The sequence below is a fragment of the Nomascus leucogenys genome, chromosome 9 (genome assembly GCF_006542625.1).
Source record: "Nomascus leucogenys isolate Asia chromosome 9, Asia_NLE_v1, whole genome shotgun sequence".
Taxonomy (NCBI): domain Eukaryota; kingdom Metazoa; phylum Chordata; class Mammalia; order Primates; family Hylobatidae; genus Nomascus; species Nomascus leucogenys.
This window is the reverse complement of record NC_044389.1, coordinates 9,735,342-9,756,412: the sequence shown is the minus strand read 5'-3', so window position 1 is coordinate 9,756,412 and position 21,071 is coordinate 9,735,342. Positions and strand designations below refer to the sequence as shown.

Sequence of the window (21,071 nt, the reverse complement as noted above, 5' to 3'; positions counted from 1 at the left end):
CTCTTTTGAAGGCAGATAGGTGCCATGGGAGAAGAAAGGTGAATTTCAGCTGCTCCTTTGCAGAAGAGGCCTGAGGCTTTCCCCAGATCCTGGTGGGCAGTTGGTTAAACCCGGTCTGTAGTAAAAGTGCGTGCCTTTAAGATATTCTGGGATACAGAATTCAGCGTAGCCTTCCTGCAGCCAGAGAGGCCGCAGAGCAGATGAGGTATGGAGTGTCACCTGGCCATCCCATTCAACCTTTCTAGACCCATGGCCTCTGGCAGATACCAGAGTCTTCACTTAAATGTCACTGGCGACTTATTTGAAAATAAATGCTGTATACTCCCCTCCAACTAAACACAAGTCAAAGGAAAGAGAATATTCAAAAATCATGACTCTCTAACAAGAGGAGATATGGTTATCTCAGCCCCAGAACCTCTTTCCTGTGAGAGATGAGTTTATTAACTTTCCTAGACCTCAGCTTTTCTATAAAATGGAGTTACTAAGGGTCCAGTTTCAAGGACAAGACTAGAATGAAAGGGCTGTCAGGCCCAAGCTCTGTGATTTAATTCAGTGCCTCTGACTCTGTGGGGTGTTCTATTAGTCCGTTTTCATACTGCTGATAAAGACATACTTGATACTGGGCAATTTACAAAAGAAAGAGGTTTAATGAACTCACAGTTCCACGTGGCTGGGAAGGCCTCACAATCATGGCAGAAGGTGAAAGGCACATCTCACATGGTGGCAAAGAAGAGAAGAGAACTTGTGCGGGGAAACTCCCCTTTATAAAACCATCAGATCTTGTGAGACTTACTGTCACAAGAATGGCATGGGAAAGACCCACCCCCATGATTCAGTTACCTCCCACTAGGTCCCTCCCATAACACGTGGGAATTGTGGAAGCTACAATTCAAGATGAGATTTGGGTGGGGACACAGCCAAACCATATCAAGCGTTATCATTTAAATACCAGAAAATCGTCGCCCTCTATCTCAGTTGGTAGAAAATGACACTTAAGCACCAGAAAGTGCTCTGCCCTTCCTCAGGGGGTAGAGTATGCCTGTTGATCCCTGTGGCCCACTCTAAGCATACCTGGTATGGGACCATCACGGTTTTGAAAATATAAGTTAGATTATTCTCTTTGGGAAAAATCATTTAAATAACAAACCTCTGTGGAGCATCTGAATCATGAGTCTGTTTCTATCATATTATTCCTTGGGGACATCACCAAGTGCAAAGAGAGATGGGGAGAGAGATAGCCCTCCAGTAGTTGCCTGTCAAGGCTGAGCCCTCTCCTTGGTTCCTTTGGCATCTGGTTTCTAGCAGGAGTTAAAGAGACCTGGTGGCTTTTGGAGTACCTTCTTATGTGGGCCTAAAACCGGCAACTCATCGCCTGTAGTGGGTTATGATGCGAGCCTCCTTCCCTGTTTCTGCATCCCTCCACCTCCTCCTCAATACACACACTCTGAATCATCTCCAATTCCAAAGATAGGGAATGGTCCATCCTAGTCATTCTGTCTATGGTCCATCCACTTGGTAAATGGATGACTTGAAAACCATATCTCAGCCCCTGAGTTCCAATTCTGGGAAGAGATGCTCACTGAAATCCATGGGCGACAGAGTGGACTGTGAAGCCTGTCAGGCAGGCAGGGTACCTGGGGTAGGGGCGCCTTGAGAGAGGAATGTGGCCTGTGAAATGGGCCAAGGATCACACAGGAGGACCTCAGCAGGCAAAGGTGGAGGAATTGGGCCTTGCGGGGCAGCAGGAAGAACTTGAGCAGAGAGCGGTGCAGCATGGGGAGAGGGCAGGACCACTCTGTGTAAGGTGAAGAGTCTAATTTGCCTAAAGCTTTGGTGATGATGATGGTGGGGAATGAGGCTGAAGAGCTCAGGGCCTTGAATTGCAAATAAAAGAGAGGAGGCCCTCGTGGAGGCAGGCGGGAGGCCCTGAGTTTTGGACAGCAGCTGCAGCGCTGTGTTTTAGGCTGTGTTTTAGGAAGATTAACGCGGTTTGAAATGGATGGCAGCAAGAAAAACCCAGGTAGGGAAAGCACATCTCTGCCAGCGGAATAAAAATCCAGGCAAGAGGTGAGAAGGGTCAGGGGGACCTGGGGTCCCGATGGAAAGGAGAGGGCAGATACAGAGCCTGAGGCTGTGAACCTGACAACTAAGTGGATTCAAGATGCCCAGATGATAAAGGATGAACCCACCCCACCCCAGCCCCAACAACACCCACACAGAAATCACAAACTGCTGAGAACTTAGGAATTATGTGCATATACAGCTCAGAAATGTTTAAAGGGGTCATGGGTTCCTTTGAAGAAATCTGCTCTGGAACTGTACATTTTATGCATCAGTGAGCCCTCAAGTCCAGGGAAAAATAAAGCAATGCCAAGGGACCTGTAGCTTTTCTTTCTTTTCCTCCCAGAATCTACTTCTTTTTTTTTTTTTTCTTTGAGATGGAGTCTCGCTCTTTTGCCCAGGCTGGACTGCAGTGGTGCTATCTCGACTCACTGCAAGCTCCACGTCCTGGGTTCACGCTGTTCTCCTGCCTCAGCCTCCCGAGTAGCTGGGACTACAGGCGCCTGCCACCACGCCCGGCTAATTTTTTGTATTTTTAGTAGAGATGGGGTTTCACTGTGTTAGCCAAGATGGTCTTGATCTCCTGACCTCATGATCCGCCCGCCTCGGCCTCCCAAAGTGCTGGGATTACAGGCGTGAGCCACTGCGCCCAGCCCCAGAATCTACTTCTAACCCATGTATCACCTGCCCCACCTCCTGGGAGTACCCTGTATCCCACCCATCCTCTCCAGGAGTTGGCAAGGTGGCTCTGAATTGCTGCTGCTTTTACATTAATTTAGTTAATGCTTAAGGTTAGATAGAAAGAATCAGTTCTAATGTTTGATAGCATAGTAGGGTGACTGTAGTTAACAACAATATGTTGTTATATTTCAAAATAGCCAGAAGAGAAGATTTGAAACATTTCCAACACAAAGAAATGATAGATATTTGAGGTGATGAATATCCTAAATTCTCCGATTTGATCATTAAACATTCAATGCATGTAACAAAATATCAAATACACCCCACACATAGGTACAAATATGTATCCATAAAAAATAATTCAAAAAATTAATGCACTTTATGCTTCCTACCATCCTGCATCCCTCCAGAGCTGGTACAGCCCCCTGTGTTGATTTCCGGGACTCTTTCTGTTTGGTAATGCTAAGATCTCCATGAGGAAATTAAGCAGAGGTGTAGATGTCAGGAGAGAAAAGGGAGGCTCTAGAGAAGCAAGCTCGGGGTGGTTTACCTACAGTGATGTGAAAGGGATGAGATTCACAGGAGGATGTATGCAGAGGAGGGAAGCTGACCTGGGACAGCATCTTGGGAAATGTCTGTGCGTCCTTTATGGGGCCAGGTGAGGAGCAGTAGGCCTGGCAAGGAGAGAGAGAAGCTGGTGAGAGGGGTTGCAGGAAAGGGGAGAATCCCACCTCTTAGAAGCCAAACGGAGGGGGCATCTCTGACAGGTGAGAGTGATTTACAATACCAGGTACCAGGCAGCAGAAGAAAAGGTTACAGATACCAGGTACCAGGCAGCGGGAAAAAAAAGGTTACAGAATGAGGAAGTACCTTGGAGTTTGGCAGTTTGGAAAGAGTATCTGTAAAGAGGTAAAGACAACCAGCTTTTCCTGGTTCCTCTATTATCAAATGGTTTATTTAACAAAGTTCTGCCTGGTTTCAGCCCATAGAGAAGCCAGTTCTTCTACCCTGTGAGGAGTGGCAATGGCACCATCTACAGGACATTGTCTAGAAATGAAAATCTGTGCCCGGAGAAAAGAACTCATGCCAAGTATTACCTTAAATTCCAGAGAGTTTTACAGAAAGCAAATGCTGCTCTCCTCCCTTTTGCTCCCTAAAGTGTCAGCTACAGTCCTGCCTATTCCACAAACCTGATTGAAACGAAGTTTGAAATTAAGAACACACAGCTCAGCTCCTTTCATTTTTCATTTTATTCCTGACCATCAAATCACTAAAACAGCAAGAATAAGATTTATGCGGTACACTGCAAGCAGTTTGCCTATGAGATAATTCATAAAAGCAATTATATATGGCACAAACCTAACAGTGAAAGTGATCTATACCTGTGATCCAGTCCCTGGAGAGAGTAAAAACACATCACTTCTGCCCTCCCAGGAAAAGAAAGAAAAACATTTAAAATCCCAAAATAGTGAAACTCTATTACATGACAGTATTCTCTTGAGAACAAAGATTTATCATAAGTATTATGCTGACAAAATAGATATGAGGTGATATTATTTCTCAAATTCTTCTTCAATAATATTTCCCCAATGTTTGTTTCAGGGTGAAACTCAGGGTCAGAATCCTGTATTTATTTTAAAAGCATGAAGGAGGAAGAAAAAGAAAGGAAAAAAGAAACAAGTGCAATAAATAGAAAATAATTACAAAGATGGTCAATAGTAATTCAAAGATATCCATAATTACTTTCAATGTGAATGGTCTAAACAGCCCCAGTTAAAAGATAGAGATTTGGCTAGGCACCGTGGCTCATGCCTATAATCCCAGCACTTTGGGAGGCCAAGGTGGGTGGATTGCTTGAGCCCAGGAATTTGAGACCAGCCTGGGCAACATGGCAAAACCTCATCTCTAAAAGAGAGAGAGAAGATGGTTTTTTAAAAAAACGTGCTATGCTTTGAATGTGTCCCCTAAAAGTTCATGTATTGGAAACTTAATTGCCATTGTAACAGCATTAGGAGGTAGGGCCTTTAAGATGTGATTCAGCTGAGTGTGGTGGTGTGCACCTGTAGTCACAGCTACTCAGGAGGCTGAGGCAGGAGGATCACTTGAGCCCAGGAATTCAAGGCTATAGTGCTCTATGATTGCACCCGTGAATAGCCTCTGCACTCCAGCCTGGGCAACATAGCTGGAGACCCTGTCTCTTGAAAAAAAGAAAGAAGTGATTAGGCTACACCCTCATTAAGGGATTAATGGCATTATCCTGGAGTGGACTCTTGATAGAGGATATATTTGGCTCCTATCTTGTCCCTCTGTGTCATGCATTCACTTTTGCCTTCCATCCTCCCTTCTGCTATGGAATGAGCTACACCAGATGCCAGTGCCATGCTCTTGGACTTCCCAGCCTCCAGACTGTGAAAAAAATAAAATTCCTTCCTTTATGGGTTACCCAGTCTGTGGTATTCTGTTATAGAATCAGAAAATGGACTAAGATAACACCCAATTATATATTGTCCACCAAAAAAAAAAAACCCAACTTGAGTATATAGCTCAAATTAGAAGTAAAGGGATGGAGAAACATACACCATGCTAACACTAATCAAAGGATAATTGGAATAGCTCCATTAATTTCAGACAAGGCAGACTGTAGAACAAGATTACCACAGATAAAGAGGGACACATAATGATAAAGGAGTCTGTTCTTCAAGAAAACGTAAGAAACATGAAGGTAACTATTGATATTTTAGGCTGATTCTATTGGGTTCCAGTGACTTGTGTGCTCAGGTGATGTTCAATTATTGCAGTTCTGAGAGTCCTGCTTCTTCAACCTCAGAAATCTACTGAAAAGCTTCCAGGATTTAGAGGAAAAACTAATTGTAAACACGTGATGTATTCTGAGCACTGATATGCTTTTTATTTTTTAATGCATATTATTTCATTTAATATCTTCACATTAACCCTCCCCCCTTTTTTTTTTGAGATGGAGTCTTGCTCTCTTGCCCAGGCTGGAGTACAGTGGTCTGATCTTAGCTCACTGAAACCTCTGCCTCCTGGGTTCAAGTGATTCTCTTGCCTGAGCCTCCCGAGTAGCTGGGATTACAGGCACCCGCCACCATGCCCGACTAATTTTTGTATTTTTAGTAGAGATGGGGTTTCACCATGTTGGCCAGGCTGGTCTCAAACTCCTGACCTCAGGCAATCTGCCTGCCTCGGCCTCTCAAAGTGCTGGGATTACAGGCATGAGCCGCTGTGCCTGGCCTCTTCACATTAACCATTTGATGTAGGTATTTTGGTACCCATGTTATAGATAACTCAGGTGGCCTTAATCAAATAATGTTTTGTTTATTATTTTATTAATAAAATGTTTCTCAAAAACCTGGTAGTTCTCCAAATAACAGAATGGATATGACATAGGACTTCCCTTTAAGAAAATTGCAATCAAATATCCCACCTAATTGTTTCAAAACACCTCATTTGATCTTCTCAGCACTGCCAAAAGATAGGCAGGAGAACTCTTAGTATTCCTGTTTTCCAGGTAAAGAAGCAGAGGAAGAGAAGTTGTTCCTTGCCAGAGGTCTCATGATCAATAAGCTGTAGAATCGAGACTTTGTGCAGATAAGTTCTGGAGGCCTAATGTTCAGCCTGGTGATTATAGTTAATAATTCTGTATTAGATACATGAAATTTGCTAAGAGAGTAGATCTTAAGTGTCTTCAACCCCTTGCCCCCACCACACACACACAAGCACAAAAGGTAACTCTGAGGTGATGGGTGTGTTAATTAGCTTGATTGTGGTAATCATTTCACAGTGTATATGTGTATCAAAATAGCACTTTGTACACCTTAAATTTATAGAAATTTTATTCATCAATTGTACCTCAATAAAGCTGGCTGGGGAAAGACTTCACAAGGATCTCCTGCCTCCAAATCTAGTGTGCACCTTCCACTATTCTCGCTTTGGTATTCTATTGACAAAGACATGAAATTGATTTATCACATCTAGCAGCACCAACAGACCGAAATATCAACGCAAAATAGCATCCTGACCTCATGCTGAGATGTCTGACTTCTGACAATGAAGAACAGCATTCAGTGTCTGCAATGATAAGCCAAGCTCCATCGAACAATTTGACACCATGAGTGAAGGGGCGTGGGCTAGTACCTTGTTGATTTCTTGCTGCTCTAAATTACCAGCTGCTAGGTAACAATTATTATATGTTAAGATTAACTATAAGGTTGGCCAGAAGCTCAACACTCTACCCTACACCTGGGGACAAACACCCATCCACAGAAGACCATCCACCATGCCCAGATAAAGCCATGAAAGAGATTCAGGTGTTATAGCAGGTGGCTATTGAGAGCCACAAGCTGCTATGTTTCCCTCAAAAGTGAAGGCCAAAGCTAGTTTTCATACCTAAGATAACTCGAATTATTTTTCTTCCTTATACGGTCCGGATTTTTTTTCTTCTTCAGATCCATATGTATGTTATCATCAATAGCAGCTCCTCAGAATGACCATTACTTATATGAAGACCCAACACACAAACCAAGCAAGGGATCCAAAAGATCTCAGTTGAATTCCAGTTGAGGGTAAGAGGGAGGAAGCACACTCCACCCTGCTTCTCCCACTGAATGCAGCTACCAACAACTGGACCGAATGCATCAAGCAGCTATTTGAGAACTTAAAAGGATATGCAGTGGGCAGATTGAAAGAAGAGCTGAATTGAAAGTATTATAAAATTAGTGGTGAACGTACAAGTTTTTCTGTCCAGTATTCTCTGACCTGAAGTCAGTTCAACTTGACACCTGGAAGTAGGCACTTGGACCTGGAAAGAAAGAGCTCCAGGAGAAACTTTTTAGGTCTGACTCGAGAAGTGGGAAAGGGAACTCCTAGAACTCAGAGACAGCTAATGAAGTCTCATTTTTCGTCTTCATTTCCCCATACCCTAATCTATGTGCAGCCTTGCAGTGGTGGTAGCACGAACCTGCCAGAGGGAAACTGTAAGGGAAGGGAACTTTCCCGTCTGCTTGCAGGAGCTGTAGTCCCTGTTTTTATTATCTCTGTGTACACATACCATCTGTCCACAAACAGGAGCACAGCTGTGAAAAGTGCATAGAGCAGGGTAACTAAAGGCCCAGCTTTTTGGCTCGAGGACTAAGAACGGGGACACCCAGGGAACTGGAAAGGATAGCAGATATTGAGGCAAAGGAGGAATGTGGGAAAGTGACCCCTTAAATTGTTTTTGAACCCCTGGGCTCACCTCTGAGCTGTATGTGAAGCTCATCCTAACAGCATACACAGACTTTGAGAATTGAACTACAGAGCCAACCATCACCAGAGTGCTAGACTGGCCATTGTGGGAGGCACATGAGGTATGGATCCTAATAGCACTTCAAAAGCTTTGAAAACGGAGTTAACTTTGGAAGCACAGCTTACAGAAGGCTGGATGGAACTGATAACCTGAACTCTACCTCACTGACTGCCTGCTGCTGATTATTCATTAGATTTAAGTAAAGCCCAGAGGAGTCTTATGATGTAATATTCAAAATGCTTAGAACACAATTTAAAACTATTTAGCATACGAAGAATCAGGAAAACCTCAGCTTATATGGGAAAAGCTAGTCAACAAACAATAAAACCAGGATGACACAGATGTTGCATTTATTTGACAAAAAATGTTAAAATTAGCTATTGCAAAATGCTTCAGGAAGTACAAGCAGTTACCTTTGAAATTTTTCAAAGAAAGATGTGTCAAAGGAAGAAAAGATACACAGAAGAAACAAATGGAAATTTTAGACCTAAAAAATACAATAACCAAAATAAGAAACTCACTGGATGGAAATGACAGAGAAAAAAGTCAGTGAACTTGAAGATAGATCAGTAGAAACTGTCCAATCTGAGCAATAAAAAGAAAATAATTTTTAAAGAACAGAGCCTCAGAAACCTAACAGACAATTTTAAAAAGGTCTAATATTTTTGTAATAGGCATTCTAGAGAAAAGAAAGAATGTGGTGCAGAGAAAACATGTGAAGAAATAATGGCTGAAAACTTCCCAAATTTGTTGAAAGAAATAAACCTACACATTCAAGAAGCTCAGTGAACCACAAACAGGATAAGCCCAAGGAAATTCATATCTAGATATATTCTAATTAAACTGCTAAAAACTAAAGACAAAAAATACTGTAAACAGTCAAAGAAAAATTACACATTACCTATTGGGGAACAACAATTCAAATGACTGCAGATTTCTCATCATGAATTATGAAGGCCTGAAGACAGTGGCACATTTTCAAAGTAGTGAAACAAACATCAACCCACAATGCTATATCCAGTGAAAATATACTTTAAAAGTGAAGATGAAATAGGCCGGGCATGGTGGCTCACGCCTGTAATCCCAGCACTTTGGGAGGCCAAGGTGGGTGGATCACCTGAGGTCAGGAGTTTGAGACAGAGCAGCCTGGCCAACATAGGAAACCCCATCTCTACTAAAAATACAAAAATTAGCCAGGCCTGGTGGTGCACACCTGTAATCCCAGCTACTCGGGAGGCTCACCTATAATCCCAGCTACTTGGGAGACTGAGGCTGAGGCAGGAGAATCGCTTGAACCCGGGAGGAGGAGGTTGCAGTGAGCTGAGATCACACCATTACACTCCAGCCTGGGTGACAAGAGCGAAACTCTGTCTCAAAAAAAAAAAAGAAGTAGATGATGAAATAAAGACATTCTCACATGAAGAAAAGCTAAGAGAATTCACTGTCTGCAACCCTGATCTAAAAGAACTGTTAAAGAAATTGCAGAGATATGGAACCAACCTAAATGCTTATCACCCGATGAGTGGATAAAGAAAATGTGGTTTTAGATTGGTGCAAAAGTAAATGTGGTTTTTGCCATTACTTTTAATAAGAAACTCACTGGATGGAAATGACAGAGAAAAAAAGTCAGTGAACTTGAAGATAGAGCAGTAGAAACTGTCCAATCTGAACAACAGAAAGAAAATGATTTTTAAAGAACAGAGCCTCAGGAACCTAACAGACAATTTAAAAAGGGTCTAATATTTTTGTAATAGGAGTTCCAGAGAGAAGAAAGCCATTATTTTTGCAGTTTTAATGGCAAAAGTAATGGCAAAAACCGCAATTACTTTTGCACCAACCTACTATATATATATATATATATAATACACACACCATTAAATACCACTCAGATATGAAAAAGAATAAAATAATGTCTTTTGCAGCAACTTGGACAGAGCTGGAGGCCATTATTCTAAGGGGAGTTACTCAGGAATGGAAACCAAATACCATATGTTCTCACTTATAAGTGGAGCTAAGCTATGGGTATGCCAAGGCATACAGAGTGGTATAATGGACATTGGAGACTCAGAAGTGAAGAGCGTGGGAAAGGCATGAGGGATAAAATACTACATTTTGGGTACAATGTACACTACTCAGGTGATGGGTGCACCAAAATCTCAGACTTCACCACATCCATTCATGTAACCAAAAACCACTAATACCCCACAAGCTATTTAAACATATATATGTGTGTGTGTGTGTGTCTATATATATATATATGTATGTGTGTGTGTATATATATATGTATGTGTGTGTATATATGTATATATTTAATGGGAAATGATACCAGAAGAAAACTTAGAATAACAAGAGTGAAGCAATAGAAATAGTAAATAACCGAGTAAATATAATAGACTCTTCTTTCCCTATTGAGTTCTTTAAAGTATATTCAAAGTTAAAAGCCAAAATTATAACATTGTCTGATGGAGGTTGCACATAGATATGATTCAGAAGATAATGACTACATGTGGAGAGGGTAGAGGGATCCAGATGGTTCCAAGGTTTCTACATTCACTTGTGGTGGTCAGATATTGACTTTAACTAGACTGTGAGAAGTTTGCCTATCATAGTTCCCAGACCAACAACTAAAACGTTATTTGAGATGTACTCAAAAATACAATAAAGCACTTAAGATGGAATACTAAAAAATGTGCAAATAACCCAAAGGAAGGCAGGAAAGGGGAGACAGAGGAACATAAACAGAGAGAATAGAAAATAATAAAATGGTAGGTCTGAGTTCAAACAAATCAATAATTACATTAAATGTAATGATTTCAACCAGGGTTGACACGTTTTTCAATAAAAATACAAATTTATTTTTGTAAGTAGAGTTTTATTGCAACCCAGCCACATTCATTACTTTGCTTATTATCTGTAGCTGCTTTCTCATGACAACAGCAGAGTTGAGTTTTGCAACAGATTATATAGTCCACAAAGCCCAATGTTGTCTGTCGCTTTCAGAAAAAGGTTGCCAACATTATCTAAACAAGCCAATTAAAAGATCAAGATTGTCATGGTATGTGTGGCAATAATGACTATAAAAGCATGATCTATGTATATGTTGTCAACAAGAAACTGGCTTCAAATATAATGATATACATAAGTTCAAAGCAAAAGGATGGAAAAGGATATAACATGAAACCACAAATGAAAAATAAACTGGAGTATCTATATTCATAGAAGAAATAGATTTCAGAACTAAAAAATTACCAGAGATAAAGAGAAACACTACATAACGATGAAAGGGTCCACTCACCAAGCAGATGTAACAGTCCTAAATGTGTTTGCATCTAACTACAGACCTTTAAAGCACATCAAGCAAAAACTGAGAGAACTGAATAGCAAAATAGGTGAATCCAAATTCTGCTTTGAGATTTCAACACCCCTGGCTCAGTAGTAAACAGAAGTTGTAGGCAGAAAATTACCAAGGATATGGAAGAACTGAGTAATACTGTTAACCAACAGGATCATATTGATGTTTATAAGATACTCTACCCAACAACAGCAGAATACACATTCCTTTCAAGTGCACGTGGAACATTTGGCAAGAGAGACCACATTCTGTGTCCTAAAACTAACAAATTTAAAAGAATTAAAATTGTACAAAGTATGTTCTCTGACATACTTTGTTGTACAAAGAAGATTTTGTCTCATTGATTTGTGAAGTTAAACACAAATCAATAAGACAATAATAGGAAAATCTTTAAACACTTGGATGTTAAATTACACACTTCTAAGTAAATCATGGGTCAAAGAGGAACTTTGAGGAAAATTAGAAAATATTTTGAACTGATGGAAAATTAAAATACAACATATCAAAATGTGTGGCATATGGCTAAAGTAGTGCCTAGAAAGGTATTTATGGCATTACATGCACATAATGAAAAAGAAGAAAGACTCAAATCAATAAGCTTCTGCTTGAATGAAGCAGAAAGAGGAAAGCAAAACAAACCCAAAGCAACTAAAGGAAAGGAAATAAAGACAGGAGGAGAAATTAATGAAATGGAAAACATAAAAATCATAGAGAAAATCAATGAAACTAAAAGCTGGTTCTTTGAAATGGTCAATGAAACTGATAAACCTATAGTAAGACTGACAAAGAAAGAAAAAGACAAAATTGTCAGCATCGGGAATGGAAGAGAGGCTATCCCTGCAGACTAACAAAGAATGAGCTATTGGTATACAGAACAACTTGGATGATTCTCAGAACATGCTGAGTGAAAGAAGCTGGTCTCGAAAGGTTACACACTGTCTGGTTTCATTTATATAAGATTTTACAAAAGAAGAAACTATAGTGACAGAGAACAGATTAGTGGTTGCTGGAGGTTAGAGATGGGGGAGTGTGTGCAAAGGGAGGTTTTGGAATAGTGAAGCTGTTCAGTATTCTGATTTTGGTGGTATTTATATGCATCTGTATGTGTTTAAATTTATAGCCCTATACACAAAAAAGTCAATTGCACACAAAGCACAAAGTCAGTGTTATTGTATGTTAATTTTTATAATAAATTTAAAAAAGAAAAAAGCGGTAATTCATATGGTTGTTTTCTTATTGTCCTTTGGGTGTTATTGGCTTGAAATTTACAGGAACAATAAACATATTTGTGCTCGGTGGGATGAGGATCTCACTTGTTTGTGGGAACTGATTGTGTCCATAGCGGGCTAGTTTGCAGTGCTGATTTGAAGTGAATAACTTTCAGAGCACTCTCTGCCGTGCTCCTGCCCCCTCTGACTTGGCCAGCAGGCACACTGGCACCTCCCCATTAAGATGGCCCAGGGCTCGGCAAAAACTCCTGTTCTCAGCTTCACCCTGAAAAGGCTGCAAGAAAAAGATTTGAAAAAAACAGTGAACCTGCGCAGAAATTAGTCTTAAGTCTCCCATTCACCTTCAGTTAGATGGAAATGATCCATGCTAGGAAAGGGAATCTCAAGAGTTCAACATTAGTCCATTTTGCACCTCCTGCCTCAGGCTGAGTCGAACCCCCATAATTTGGGAGATTCCAGAGTGGTGAGGACCCATGCCTTGCTCACTTCATGCTATGGTCTAGCTCTGTGTCCCCACCCAAATCTCATCTTGAATTATATTCGGAATTGTAATCCCCATGTGTTGGTGGAGGGACCGCATTGGAGGTGATTAGATCATGGGGGTGGTCCCCCATGCTGTTCTCATGATGGCAAATGAGTTCTCACAAGATCTGATGGTTTTATAAAGAGCTTTTCTCCACTTTGCTCTGCACTTCTTCTTACTGCCGCCACGTGAAGAAGGACGTGTTTGCTTCCCCCTCCATCATCATTGTAAGTGTCCTGAGGCCTCCCCAGCCCTGTGGAACTGTAAGTCAATTAAACCTCTTACCTTTATAAATTACCCAGTCTCAGGTATTCACAGCAGCATGAGAACGGACTAATACACTTCACTTGGACTGTTGGTGATTACGGACTTCACTGACTTTTGGTCATAAGCCACAATGGGAGAGTGGCAGAGCCAAGGCTGCTGGAGTGGAGAGGTAGCATGAGTCTCCTGGAAGACTCAGAGGGGATGGAGAGCTACACTGGTACCATCGTCATGCCTGGAGAAGGGGCTGGGGGAGCCATTAGACCTATAGAAGAGTGGGTCAGAACAAGATGGGACAGGGGACCTACATGGACCTGACAACCAAAGGCCACCTACAGGATGCTGCAAGAACACAGCCAAGGACCACGATCCCCACAGCCTGCCTGTGCATTGTGGCCATGGTGTAAAAGGCAACTCCTCTGGGTCCCTCCAGATGAGCAAAATGCAAAGGCTGGCAGCCCCAGGAGTGTGGTGGAAAGAGTCCCCTAATACCAGAAGGGAACAAGTGCCTGCTCTTACCATCATCATACATGAGTCCTCTCGAGCAAGGAATCCACTCAGGGTGGAGAAGGAGAGAAGAAAAAACTCAGGAGAGAGCTTTCAAACTGAAAAGTGGCTGGCTTATGTAAGCCTGAATTGAGAAATTATGGCATTTTATTCTATCTAAAAGCAGAAAGATCACGTTTCCCAATACTGAGGAGAAACAGACATAAGGGTAGAGATTAAGGGTAGTCAAAGAAAAATAAAATTATACCTTTGAAGTTATGAAGTTCATACATGTCATATGCCTTTTAAAGAAATGTAACTGAAAATAGAAGAAACTGGTGGCATGAGTGTTTTTTGACTGGTAATGCATTCTAGCCTCCAGATGAGGCCCCAGGGCTGTAACATTAACTGTATGTGAGACAGTCTTGCAGATGGAAGTTGGAGCTCATTGCACAGCTGATGAGTGGCAGCGCCAGAACTGGAAGGTGGCTGACTCTCACCCTGTGCTCCTTCTCCCTCTGTTCCACACTGCTTCTCACACCAAGAAGGAACAACGAGGGTGGTCCAGTCACTCAGCTCTCAGGGCACCCCTGCTCCATGGCAGGCAGGTAGAGACACCTTTCATTGGGGAACGCTGGCTGAGAACAGCCAACACTGACCCTTACGCCAGACAGTCGTGAATCTCAGTGACATTAGAGAATAGTTTCAGACCGTAAACTCCCTTGTGCTACTGTGAGTTTTGTTATTTGAAGCAACATACGTAAACACTTGCTTCATCTTTAAAGACAAATAGTTTGAAGTGGGGAGTTCCCAAGAAGAAGAGGATTCCTCTGCCCTACTCATTTCTCTGGGGTTTTGACTTGGCATAAGCAGTGAGTTGTGACGTGTTGATTGTCTCACTAACTTCCATTTCTAATACATTGAATTGTTCAGCTAGAAGGAGGAACACACGAGAGGAGATGGGTTCATGGGTCGGTCCCTTTATCAGTGAAGATAAAAGACATCAGCTTTGGCTGCTGACTCCCATGCTGGAGGGCAGCTGCGATCGTCGGCCTGTGCACACCCCTCTAGGAAAATCTACATTGATTTTAGGAGGATGATGCTGTAGCAAGGGAAGAAAGAGGTAGAACAACCCAAATGAGACTTGCAGCTGCCTAGGATCCTTTCTGCAGCTGGGAACCTGCAGCTGGGCTCTCAGGGGCATGTATCTGGGCTTCTGCCCAGATACAGGTGCTGGTATTAAGGAGGAGAGAGGAAGCTCTGTGCCAGGAAAAAACTTAGGACAGATAAAGTAGACTGGACAGAGTGAGAAGAAAGTTTGCAACTGTGGCAAGCAAAGGAGGAAAATGCCTAAAATTCCCAACACAATAAAGCAAGGTTTGATATTGTGTAAAATCAGAGGCTACAGTGCTTATCGCATATAGCGTAGTTACAGTATAGAAAATAACCTGTCAAAATATAAGAATTACTTATAGGTATTGGAACTAAGAGGAACTCATATACTGTTTATTCATTATTTTTATTTGCTAACATTTACATGTGTTTACTATGTGGCAAGCACTGGAGTAAGGCTAACTGTACATTTCCATATTTAATTCTCATGACAGCCTTGTGTGGGCACTGCCATTAGCTTAGAGAAATGAATTACTTTGCCTAAAGTCACACTATTAAATTGGAACAGGGCTGGGATATGAAGCAAGGTCACTCCAACGCCAAAGCCCACGTTCATCATGATGTTCTGCTGCCTCCTAGTCGTTTAGGTTTGGAGTGACGCGATCAAGTGAGAAAACACAATGTAGAGGAAGCACAGAAACTTGTCTCAACTCTGACCCTCATCCTCACAGACCCTTTCTCTGTTTCATGGAGCCTGGAAAAATGTACAGAACCTCTCCCTATTTTGATTCCTCATGAGTAAAGTGAGAATATAATGAGGGTGACTTGAGATAATAGACGTGAAAGTTGTAAATACTCTATCACCTTGTGCTGATGACCATCATTCAAGAAATAATCATTGCGTGTCCCCTGGGCTGGAAACTCTGCTCAAGACGGGGAATACAACAGAGAGCAGAACACGCATGCTCTGTGCCCTCACAGAGCTGGAGGTGTGTTGGAAGAATCGATCAAGTCACCATGAACATAAATATAAAAGGCAGTATCAGGGACTGTGACCCAGTCCAGGAGGTCAGGAAACAATATCGCCAGCAGGTTGGGTGAAGGGAATGGGAGGGACTATTCTGGGGAGATGGTTGACAGGTCAGGCCTTGCAGCACCTCCTAAGCAGTGGTGGAGACCTTGGCCCTTATCTAAGAGCAAAAGTGGATCCTCTTTGTGGAGGGTGATCTGAGAAGACTCACACTTGGGGGACAGATAGGCAGGGAGACTGAAGAGCAGACCACGCAGTAGTCCACATGGGGGAGATTGATGGGGGCCTGGACCAGCATGGTGGAGATGGGGTGAAGTCAATGGGTGGTGGAAGGGATAATTGGGAGGTAAGTTGCCTAGGAGTGGTGGTATGTTGGAGTAAGTAGGGAGTAGAGAAAAGGTAGCTACAAAGGATGAGGTCTAGGTTTTTGGCCCGAAAGAGTAGAATCCACAGAAGTTTATGAACTGGGCTCTTAGACTGTACAGTTTGAAGTGCCTTTGAAACATCAAGTGAAGGTGTTAAGTAGGCCAAATAAAACTGGTGCTCTTAAAACCACTGGCCAGCACATCATGTCAACATTTGCTTTAGGAAGTCACTGAGCACCTGCTGTGAGCCTTTGTACACTGGGTCTGAAAAGATTGTGCCTTAGTGTAAGACACAGCACTTTCCCTTACGGAGTTGGCCTCGTTCGTGAGATTAAATGAACACATGACACAATGGGAAGATTTAAGTCAGTGTGTGATTAATTACCAAAGATCACAGTGCTCTGGAAATGAGTGGAGAGGCTTCCTGAAAAAAAACAAAATAGGCTCAAATGAGAGAAACCTGGCTGACTGAGGGACAGAGGAGAGGGGAGGCAACGATACAGCAACACAAGCAAGAGAACAGAGTTGGAATAAACACTAAGCCATGTGGGGAGGCAGTGAGGTTGTAGATTGAGCGTAGATTGCAGTGCACCTATTTGATAATATTGGGCCACAGAGTCTAGCCACTTAACACAGACATGTATTTAATGATGGATATATATTCTTTGTATTTTTGGCTGTTTCCTTGGCTCTTCTAGTCTTGTTAAATGACATACAAGTCATGGCAAATGGCAAACACAAGTTTAAATGACATGAAAATTTAGTGTGTATATATATATATATATATTTTTTTTTTTTTTTCTCATGCAGGTCTTTAGGCAGTGTAATGCCTACCAGCCATCTTAGTAAAAATCGTATTTTAAAATAGATGTGAAGACTAAAGGAAAAGGAAAAATATGAGGTCTATTTTAAGTTCATGGTCATCTCAAGTATGGGGGGTAGCAAGGTGACCCAGTGAGCTCCTCTGGAGGCCCTGCAGCAGAGGGAATAAATACTGTGCCTAGCGAAGGCAGGGACGTGTTTCTAAGGCAAGGATGACTAGGTGACTCTTTTCAAATTTTGTTTCACTGGAAAATGTCTTCTGATTTGAGTAAAAAGTGTGTCTGTGTAGGGAAGATTTCTCATCCTGGGGCTTTCAGCTTTGCATTCCTGCCACACCAGGCCTGCCACCTTCCCTCCCTTTTGCGGGGCAGAACCAGCTCCTAGCATGTTAGGTCCCATCAGAAGGTGCACACAGAAGCCTGGCGAGAAGGAATCTCTCTCTGCCAAGAGCACGGACTGTGCCAAGGGATGGGCAGGCCATTCAAATCTGCTGGAAAAGGAGATGTGGCACCTGGAGACGCAGCATCTTCCAGTTCCATCTGCTTATTACTGTCCTAGATAACCATCCACAGGCCACTTACATAGAGGAAACATTTGTCTTTAGCTTCTAACTGTCCACTTTTTCTCAGTAATAGGAAAACTTACTCATGCAAAACATATAAAGTAGTTCAGGGACAGCCACTTTGGGGCCATTTAAAATAAGTTGACCTATATCGTATATAATTAAACCTGGAGTGGGGTTGCATTTTGAAAAATACCTTTAAGCTAATGAGTGCTTTTTCAGTGCACCCAGCAAAATCCCCAAAGGGAGACAAAAAAAAATCTGTAGGTATTTATAAAATACTCTATTTCTGTAAATATATCTGGAGAAAGGTAGACAATAAGGGGAAATATTACAGCCAAAAGAATAGTCTTCTATGGGAAGAAACTTTTTCGTAGTGCAACAAAGTAATGATGAGTTCCATTTACTTATCCAAGCCCAGGGGAAATCCTGTGTCCATTAGATTTCCCATATCATCTGAACTTTCTGTTATAATTATTTATGACCCTTAATTAAAAATACCAGCTTTTTGTAATCCATTCTGTTACATTCTGTTCAGAAGAAAATAGCCTCGGAAGCAGGACTTTACCTGGTGAACGCATTCATGATCTGGATGCTGTTTCAGCATATAGAGAGGAAACCCAAACAGGCCGTGAGAGGAGCTCACGCCAAGCTGGATTCTGAATTCCCATGTCTGTTAGCGAAGTCTGGGTCTTTCAAGAGCTAAAGGATTAAGATAAAGGCCCCTGCTACTCGTGATTACCAAGGACCGTGTTCCGTGTCGTTTGTTCCTCTTATCTGCAGTCCTGACAACAGCTTGGGTACATGAGACCTGTCTGCACAGCTGCTGACATCTCCCCAGGGTACACACTGCCGACATCCAATGCTTTAACGAGACACAGGCTTGCCTGCCAGCCTGGATATCATTCAAACATGGCAGCCTCCAGCCTGGGACTCCAGCCAACAATGCCCCTAGCCTGTCTTAGTTTAAACTGCTTACCTTTAACAGTTATTTCTAGCTGAAAACAGACCACAGCTCCTGTTCAAGCTATGCTGGTGGCCTAAAAACACCTAGCTATGCTTTGAAAAGTACAGTTGTTTGGCTGCATACATGTCTTCTTTTGAGAAGTATCTGTTCATGTCCTTTGCCCACCTTTTGATGGGGTTGTTTGTTTTTTTCTTGTAAATTTGTTTGAGTTCATTGTAGATTCTGGATATTAGCCCTTTGTCAGATGAGTAGGTTGCAAAAATTTTCTCCCATTCTGTAGGTTGCCTGTTCACTCTGATGGTAGTTTCTTTTGCTGTGCAGAAGCTCTTTAGTTTAATTAGATCCCATTTGTCAATTTTGGCTTTTGTTGCCATTGCTTTTGGTGTTTTAGACATGAAGTCCTTGCCCACGCCTATGTCCTGAATGGTATTGCCTAGGTTTTCTTGTAGGATTTTAATGGTTTTAGGTCTAACATTTAAGTCTTTAATCCATTTTGAATTAATTTTTGTATAAGGTGTAAGGAAGGGATCCAGTTTCAGCTTTCTAAACACATGAAGAAATGCTCATCATCACTGGCCATCAGAGAAATGCAAATCAAAACCACAGTGAGATACCATCTCACACCAGTTAGAATGGCCATCATTAAAAAAACAGGAAACAACAGGTGCTGGAGAGGATGTGGAGAAATAGGAACACTTTTACACTGTTGGTGGGACTGTAAACTAGTTCAACCATTGTGGAAGTCAGTGTGGCGATTCCTCAGGGATCTAGAACTAGAAATACCATTTGACCCAGCCATCCCATTACTGGGTATATACCCAAAGGACTATAAATCATGCTGCTATAAAGACACATGCACACGTATGTTTATTGCGGCACTATTCACAATAGCAAAGAGTTGGAACCAACCCAAATGTCCAACAACGATAGACTGGATTAAGAAAATGTGGCACATATACACCATGGAATACTATGCAGCCATAAAAAATGATGAGTTTGTGTCCTTTGTAGGGACATGGATGAAACTGGAAAACATCATTCTCAGTAAACTATCGCAAGGACAAAAAACCAAACAGCGCATGTTCTCACTCATAGGTGGGAATTGAACAATGAGAACTCATGGACACAGGAAGGGGAACATCACATTCCAGGGACTGTTGTGGGGTGGGGGGAGGGGGGAGGGACAGCATTAGGAGATATACCTAATGCTAAATGACGAGTTAATGGGTGCAGGAAATCAACATGGCACATGGATACATATGTAACAAACCTGCACATTGTGCACATGTACCCTAAAACCTAAAGTATAATAATAAAAAAAAAAAAAAAGAAAAGTACAGTTGTGAGGACTGCTATATCGGTTTGTAATGCTAGTGTTGGGATGCAGTTTTAATCCCCATCCCATTCACATTTGTCCATTCATTACGTGTGTCTTGAGGGTCCAGGGTGGACCAGCCAGTCTGCTGGGCTCCAGAGTTCAGCAGGGAGCAAGACCAACACAGGCTTCCAGGCTCCAGTTGTTGGTACAAGATAAAGTCTCAGAAGCATCATGAGTGAGCCGAGATGGCATCACTGCACTCCAGCCTGGGTGACAGGGCCAGACTCCATCTCAAAAAAAAAAAAAAAAAAAGAAAATATGTATTAGGGTCCCTGTTGGGCCGAAATCGGTGTCGGTTTAGGAACAGAACAATTGCAGATAGTCCCACCAGATGATGATGATGATGATGATGATGATGATGATGATGATGATGATTGAGACGGAGTGTCGCTCTGTCGCCCAGTCTGGAGTACAGTGATACGACTTCGGCTCACTGCAACCTCCACTTCCCAGGTTCAAGCAATTCTCCTGGCTAAGCCTCTGGAGTAGCTGGGACTACAGGCGCACACCACCACACCCAGCTAATTATTGTATTTTTAGTAGAGACGGGGTTTCACCATATTGGTCAGGCTGGTCTCGAACTCCTGACCTGCACACCTGCCTCGGCCTCCCAAAGTGCTGGGATTACAGGCATGAGCCCCCGCTCCCATCCCAGATTGTTATTATTGTTGTTATTATTTTGAGACAGAGTCTCGCTCTGTCACCCAGGCTGGAGTGCAGTGGCGTGATCTCGGCTCACTGCAACCTCCATGTCTCGGGTTCAAGTGATTCTCGTGCCTCAGCCTCCCAAGTAGCTGGGATTATAGGCACACACCACCACGCTCAGCTAATTTTTGTATTTTTAGTAGAGACGGGGTTTCACCATGTTGGCCAGGCTGCACACCAGATGACTTTTGAGAACTATCTGAGGGGCTGTTTATGTTTACAGTGCGC

General features: G+C 42.3%; 1 protein-coding gene across 4 annotated transcripts in view; it reads left to right on the top strand.

Annotated features, from left to right (window-relative positions):
* Positions 1-21,071, top strand: part of MTUS2 (microtubule associated scaffold protein 2) — a 690,072-nt gene that overhangs the window by 551,975 nt on the left and 117,026 nt on the right. The window lies entirely within an intron of this gene.